General features: G+C 46.9%; 2 long non-coding RNA genes across 3 annotated transcripts in view; both read right to left on the reverse strand.

The window, feature by feature from the left end:
- The window catches only part of LOC311428394, a 1,578-nt gene extending 337 nt beyond the window's left edge, over positions 1-1,241 (reverse strand). Inside the window, exons 1-2 of the long non-coding RNA XR_014687699.1 lie at positions 709-1,241; positions 1-648 (exon numbers count right to left, since the gene is read on the reverse strand). The exon at positions 1-648 is cut by the window's left edge and continues 337 nt beyond it. This is a non-coding gene — a long non-coding RNA (uncharacterized lncRNA). The remainder of the gene's footprint in view (positions 649-708) is intronic.
- A 308-nt stretch (positions 1,242-1,549) lies between these two features.
- LOC311428391 lies at positions 1,550-6,283 on the reverse strand. 2 transcript variants are annotated; one of them, XR_014687694.1, is made up of 5 exons: positions 6,168-6,283; positions 6,024-6,089; positions 5,891-5,937; positions 5,664-5,800; positions 1,550-2,957 (listed from the first exon to the last, which is right to left on the reverse strand). It is a non-coding gene; the product is annotated as an uncharacterized lncRNA (long non-coding RNA). The 2 variants fall into 2 exon arrangements; XR_014687695.1 differs by lacking the exon at positions 1,550-2,957 and adding an exon at positions 3,140-3,469 and having other exon boundaries at positions 6,168-6,282.
- Between the last annotated feature and the right edge of the window lie 1,589 nt (positions 6,284-7,872).

The raw sequence follows: 7,872 nt of genomic DNA on the forward strand, positions 1-7,872 counted from the left end.
AGCGGGAGTTGCGAAAGCTCCCTGCTGAAGTAAGGAGCTGCATAATGCTTGCCTAGACACTATGAAAATTCTTTTGCTTAATTTTCTTTTTAAAGAGATTTAAATTCTTAAAAATTCTTTTGCGCGCAACAGTGCGCGCAGTCTCAGAATATACCAGGATGTGCTGCGTAATCCTGGAATTAGCAAAATATAAATAAAAAGGGACCCTGGCAGGGGTGAGGTGCGTGCCGTTGGCGGAGCTGAGACTCCCCGGCCGCCCAGTGCTGTTTTGCTTGATGTTTGCTCGCTCAATAAATTCCTTTCTATGATTAATACAATGCTCTCTGAAAATTAATTAAGGGGGCAACTTATAACACTTTGGACGCTCAAAACCCAAACCCAAAAACTTTGGACGCTCAAAACCCTATCCCGAAAACACTAGGACGCTCCAAACCCTATCCCAAAAACATTAGGACGCTCCAAGCCCTAACCCAAAAACATTAGGGCGCTCAAAGCCCTAACCCAAAAACATTAGGACGCTCAAAACCCAAACCCAATAACTTTGGATGTGCAAAACCCAAACCCAAAACATTAAGACGCTCCAAACCCTATCCGGAAAACATTAGGAAGCTCAAAGACCTATCCCAAAAACTTAGGATGCTCCAAACCCTATCCTGGAAACATTAAGATGCTCAAAACCCTATCCTGAAAATTTAGGATGCTCCAAACCCTATCCTGGAAACATTAAGATGCTCCAAACCCTATCCCGAAAACTTAGGACACTCCAAACCCTAACCCAAAAACATTAGGATGCTCAAAGCCCTAACCAAAAACATTAGGAGGCTCAAACCCTATCCTGGAAACAATAAGTTGCTCAAAACCCTATCCTGGAAAAATTAAGATACTCAAAACCCTATGCCCAAAACTTAGGACGCTCCAAACCCTAACCCAAAAACATTAGGACGCTGAAAGCCCTAACCCAAAAACATTAGGACGCTCAAAACCCTATCCTGGAAACATTAAGATGCTCAAAACCCTTTCCCGAAAACTTAGGATGCTCAATACCCAAACCCAAAACATTAAGATGCTCAAAACCCTAACCCAACTACTTAGGATGCTTGAAAGCCTATCCCAAAAAATTAGGGCACACAAAAGCCTAACCCCCAAAATTAAGATGCTCAAAATCCAAACCCCCAAAATTAGGATACTCAAAACCCTGGCCCTGGAGAACCTTACCTGGAAAAAAAAAAAAAAAAAAAAAAAAAGATCTTAAAACCCTAACCGTAAATAACTGACCAAAAATAAAACCTTCAGACTCTAACCCTAAAAAACATATCAACACTACAACCCAAAAAACTCTAATACCCTAACACGCTAACCCTGAAACCCTTAAAACCCTAACCCCCAAACCCTTAAAACCCTAACCGTTAAAACTCCAACCCTAAAAACCTTAAAATCCTAAACATAAACCCTGAAACCCCTTACCCTGAAACCCAACCCTAGTGCCCAATCCCTGAAACCTTAAAACCCTGGATCAATCTGTAGCAAATAGCATAGGCTGAGTCGAGGATCTCAGTACAGTAGCATTATTATTCGAGATTACAATGGCGGGTGTCCCACAAGCAGGAGGGTGCCTACTAATTCCATACACAGTTTATACACTTTTTTTTTCTGCCGAGGACCGGGACCCTCCCCTGTTTCCCCTTTAACTGTGCTATTCAAGGTTCATAATCTAGCTGGTGCTTCACAGAAAATACACAGCTGCTGGCCTGTTACAAGTCACATTTCTTTTGAGGTTTTTACTCTTTGAGGTGGTAATGTTTCTTACGCCGTGATTTCCACCTAATTGCTGTAAGGATTCTGGTTGTCTGCGTTTTACAAGGTTGTCTGTTATAATAAATAAAAGTCCCAAATAGGATTACAATCAAAGTTTACAATTCACTGAATGAATAGAGGTAAGCAAACAGTGCTGGGTACGCTGGGAGTCTCTGCTCCACCAAGACGCGCACCAGTAATACACCAGTTACCTCCCTTAAGGGATATAGAGAAGCTCTCTCAGATACGTCCGTCCTACTTCTCCTGCATGCGGCCGGAGGTCGGTCTAATTCTGGTGCTGTTGGTGGTGGAAGCTGGGGCAACGGTGGTACTGGTGGCGATACCACAGCCACCGGAGGGGGAGCCGCCGGGGGTGGATTGTTAGGATATGGAGGTGGTAGCTTATCCAACGGCTCACGTTTATCTTCTTTTTCTTTTTCATGTTCTTCTTGTTCTTCAAATTTCTTACCTGCTTTTAGTGTAAATATTGAGGCTGGAAAAGGACGTGAAGTCCTCCTGATCCATAATCCTGCATAATCACTTTCTTCCTGGCTAAAAGGTTCCTTTGAATTAACATGGATATTTAAGGCCTGGCAAATCCAGTCTTCGAAGGATCCAAAAACAGGCCAAACGACATGTAGTCTTAAAGGCTCCTTTGGCCATTCTGTCACGCAATACTGGACCATTTTTAATTTACTTTTTCCTTTTCTGGGGTCCCTATCATTCCAATTTCTAATCGTTATTCCTAATGGACTTTCTGGTGGTATGACTGGTAATTTGCTCCCTTTCTTCTGGTCTCTGGTCTTCGATTTTGTCTGACCCATCTAGGAATTTTACTATGGCAATTCCCACAGCCCTTGGTTACCTTAGTAAGAGTGTCTTGCAGGGGGTCGAGGACCTATCACACACCCACAAATCCTATAGGAATCCCTTCGGTCCTTCACCGGCCAAGTCCCTCACGGGAGATTGGAACCGCGGTTAGAAGACCTCCACAATCGGTTCGGAACTAAGTTCCATCTCAGTCACACTCTTACACACACAGGCAACCGAACCCCACCCAACCGAACGGTATACGCTTTAAATGCTTACGACTCCGTCATCTTTGTTCGGATCTTCACACACACAATTACGGGCAAAATATAGTGCTGCAGCTGGCAAGGGAGCTGAAAAAAAGAATCAGAAACTTTGCTTACCTTTATTCAGGTTTAAGATGCCATTAGTTCCGACCTGACTCAAACAGCAGCCACCAAATGGTGGGGGTGCCTCTCCTAGATCAAACCAGAAATCAGGAACCAAAGCCCTCCCGGACGAGCGCCCACTTGTAATAAATGACTGGGTCCCAAACAGGATTGCAATTGAAATTTACAATTTATTAAATGAATAGAGGTAAGCAAGCAGCGCTGGGTGCGCCAGGAGTCTCTGCTCCACCAAGACGCACACAAGTTACATCAGGCGGCTGGTTTTTATGCTGCTAGGCTAATACATATTCATTACTACTTCTACAAAAGGCAGCGTTATTCTAATTAGTTCCCAGAATCCAAACCCTCCCACTGGTGCAGGCGTTATCAGTCTCCGGTGGTCCCTCTGGGGGCCGCTCATACTGAAGGCTCGTAGTCTTCCCCCAAGGCTTTTCTCTTGTCCTTCTCCTTTGTCCATCTTGGCTGGATGGCAGACACTTGCATAGTGTCCCATGCAACAGTTGTAATAGTTAGCAGTTATTCTGAAACCCCTTTGTTCTCTTATCCCCTATTGACCCGAATTGCTGGACCATTCCTTTGCAAGATACAAGAACTATATACATTAACCACTCTGGTTTTCTCAGACTTTTCATCATATCATGCGGCCCTAGCATTGTTCCATATTGACACGAATCAGATGAACTCACTTCACACTGTTAAGCTGTCTTATCACTGCAAGCATATCTCAATACCACCTTCCTTCCCTCTACAGGATGTAACTGCGCAAAAACAACATTTTTATTCCCACAACCTTGATCCCCTTACCCTGAAATCCTTATTCCCCTTAAACCTAACAACTCTAACCACAACCCTAACCCTTATTATCAACCCCCTAACGCTAATGACACTGACCTTAATCCAAACCCCAACCTGCCCCTAACCCCAGACAACCAACAACGAAACACACACACACAAAGATGGAAACTACAAAAAAGGCAAAACCCTGGATACAGGCCCCAAATCACAAATACGCAACCAAAATGCTACAGAAAAGCCCCAGATGCAGGCCCCAAATGCTACTGCTAGGCCTCAAAAGCTCAAGATGCATCCCAAAGCAAAAATGCAGACCCCAAACGTTACAGAAAAGCCCCCAAACCCAGGCTGCACAAGTCTACAAGCAGGTCCCAAACTGCCAACAGAAGCAGGCACCAACCACACCCAGATGCAGACCCCAACTGCCCACAAGCAGCTCCTACCCCACCACCCCCTCCCAAGAACTGGACTCCACCCAGACACTGGCCCAAGACCCGGGCCCGCCCCCCGCCACCCCCCCTACCCTCCCCCCGGACACAGGTGTACAAGCAGCTCACAACCCGCCCCTTCAGAGACCGGTCCCACTCCCCCCACCCCTCCCAAGACATGGGATGCGGAGGTGTACAACCAACTCCCAACTCCCTCCCCCTCAAAGGGAGGCCCCAAAGACCCCCAAATGGAGGCTCCTAGAGTGAACAAGCACCTCCCAACTCCCCCAGGCACAGGCCCACCCCCCCACCCCAAACACAGGCCACAAAGGTGTATAAACAGCCCAGACCCCCCTCCAAGACCATGGCCCCTATAGTGTACAAGCAGCTCCCAACCACCCACAGATGCAGGCCCCAACCCTTCTCAAAAGGGAGGCACCTAGAATGCATGAGCAGCTCCCAACCCCCCTAAACATAGGTCCAAAAGTGCACAAGCAGCTCCCAACCCCCCTCAAATACAGACCCCAAAAGTGTACAAGTAGCTCCCCCCCAGAGACAGGACCCAAAGGTGTACAACCAGTTCCCAACACCCCTGAGACACAGGCCCCAACCCCCCCCCCCCCAGACACAGGGCCCCAAATTCTACAAGCAGCTCCCAACCCCTGCAAGGCAGGCCCTATACAAGCAGCTCCCAACCTTCCCCCCCCCCGAGGGAGGCCCCCAAGCCCCCCACAAACACAGGCCCCTACAGTGTACAGGCAGCTCCCAGCCACCCCCAGATGCTGGCCCCAAAGTTGTACAAACAGCTCCCAGCCACCCTGCAGAAACAGATTCCTACATTGTACAAGCAGTTCCCAGCCCGCTAGACACAGGCCCTGACCCCCCACAGATGCAGGCCCCAAAGGTGTACAAGCAGCTCCCACCCCTCCCCCAGAAGCAGGCCCCAAAGGTGTAGAGTCAGCTCCCAACCCCCTCAATGCTTGCCCCAAGGGTCTACAAGCAGCTCCCCCCTTGCCCCCAGATACCGGCCCCCAGACACAGACCCCAAAAGCCCTGAACTCTAGAGGCAGGCTCCAAAACCCAGGACAAAGCCCCACTGGTTCGAGACAGGGCCCAAATCCCAGACACAGGCCCCAAACGCTAAACATATGCCAAAAAAAGTATTAGTGCTGGTGCCAAATGTTACAGACAGGCCCAAAAGCCCGAGATGCTCAAGGCTGAGACGTAACTTGGCTTTCTGAATTACTGGAAAGCAGCTTTCATTCTCAGATAATTGTGTGCAGGCTAGACAGGATGGGGCTTCAGGCACCTCTTCACCTGAGGAAACACACTGCCATCAGGCACCGCTGTGCCAGACAAGCTTGTTCTGCTAGAACACCCTACTCAGATGCACTGTGGCGTTCAAGTGAACTGCTTTCATGCAAATATAACGACTGATGTTACAACCCACCTTGCCTGTGGCACCTGGTGAACAGAAGAGTAAGCCACCGCAGCGCTTCAAAACCATCCCTGCACGTGCCGCTCCTTGTCGCTCTCTGGCCTTATCTCATATCCTTATCCACTTCTGTGGAGAGCCTGCCACGGCACCTGCAAAGCAAGACGGACACCTTTCATAGTCACCTTGTGCTACTTGGTCGTTCTGCTCCAACCCAACTCATGACCAGCCCCTCTTCTTACACAGCTCTTCAGAGTGCAGTTTGCTCCTTTGAGCCTGCGCGAGACACCTGTGAAAGAAAAAGAAACGCATAGGCCGATGCAGCATCCAAAGACACAGCACAACTAGGTAAGTTACTCTCATCTGCTCCCTTACCTCTGCCGCTTACCAGCCCCCGAGGCAGATGCTTCAATCTACCCTCTTCAAACAGCTACAACACCTCTAAAAGACAAAGAGGGGATGCTTAGAGGAACAGTGAGACCTACAACACAACAACTGCTACATCTGTTCCTCACTCACCTTGCCAGAGGCAGCTCTGCGTGTGACGTCCCAGGTTGTACACTGCGTTACCTAACCCTTACCGTAACCCTTACCCTAACCCTTCTCACCCTTACCATTACCCAAATCTTTACCTTTACTTTTTCCTTACCCTTACTCTTTCCTTTAACCATAACCTTACCCTTACCCTATTCCTTACTCCAACCCTTCCCCTTTCCTTCCCCTTCCTCTTACACTTAACCTAACCCTTACCCTTCCGCTTCCCCTAAAACATATCCTAACACTTTCCCTTACCCTTACACTTACCCTAACCCTTACTATTACCCTTACACTTACTCTTGCCCTAATCCTTGCTTGCACCCTTACACTTATCCTAACCCTTACCCTTACCCTTACTCAAACACTTACACTAACCCTTACCATGACTGGTAACCCAACTACTTTTTGGGTAACCAAAACACTTACTATTACACCTGACCCTTAAACTTACCCTAACCCTTATCCATACCATTACCCTTACCCTTAACCTTACCCTTATCATAACACTTACCCTTACCCTAACCCTTAACCTTTCTGCTACACTTACCCTTTTCCTAAATCTAAACCTTACACTTACCCTTACGCTTATCCTCACCCTTACCATTACCCATATCATTACACTTACCCTTACCCTAACCGTTGCTTTTACACTTACCGTTACCATTAACCTTATGCTTACCCTAACCCTAACTCTAACCCTTACCGTGACCCGTACCCTTACACTTACCCTTACCCTTACACTTACCCTGACCCTTACCCTTACCATAACCCATACCCTAACATATAGTAGTACCCTTAACCTTACCGTTACCCTTAACCTTACCCTTACTCTATCCGTTACACTTATGCTTACCCTTAACATAAACCTTAACCTTAACCTTACCCTTACCATAAGCCGTACAACAACACTTAAATGTACACTTACGCTTACACTTACCCTAGTTACTACTCGTACAATTAACCTTACCCTTACCCTTACCCTTACCCTTACCCTTACCCTTACCCTTACCCATACCATTACCCTTACCCTGACCCTTACCCTTACCATAACCATTACCCTAAAACATATTTGTACCCTTAACATTACCGTTGCCCTTACCCTTACCCTTACTCTATCTATTACTCTTACGCTTAAACTTAACATAAACCTTACCCTTAAACTTACCCTTACCATAAGCCATACAACAAAACTTACATGTATACTTACGCTTACACTTACCCTAGCAATGACTCGTACAATTACCCTTACCCTTACGTTCAACGTTTCCTTATCCTAACACTTTCCCTTACCGTAACCCTTATCCTTTCTCCTACACTTACCCTTAGCCTAAATCTAAACCTTACCCTAACCCTCACCCTTACCTAAAACGAACACTTTCCCTAACCCTCACCCTTACCCTTAGCCATAACCTTACTCCTACACTTACCCTAAACCTTACCTCAACCCTTGCCCTGACCCTTGCATTAACCGTGACCCTTACCCTAACCTTACACTTACTCTTAACCTTACCCTTAACCTTAACATACTACTTACCCTTACGTTTCCCTCACCCTAACCCTAAAATTAACCCTAACCATTACCCTTACACTTACCCTTACTCTTAGACTTACACTAACCCTTACCCTTAACTAAATCTAACCCTTACACTAAACATCATCCTTACCCTTACCATTATCCCTACTCTTA

This window comes from Aythya ferina (assembly GCF_964211825.1).
Source record: "Aythya ferina genome assembly, contig: HAP1_SCAFFOLD_68, whole genome shotgun sequence".
NCBI classification, from domain to species: domain Eukaryota; kingdom Metazoa; phylum Chordata; class Aves; order Anseriformes; family Anatidae; genus Aythya; species Aythya ferina.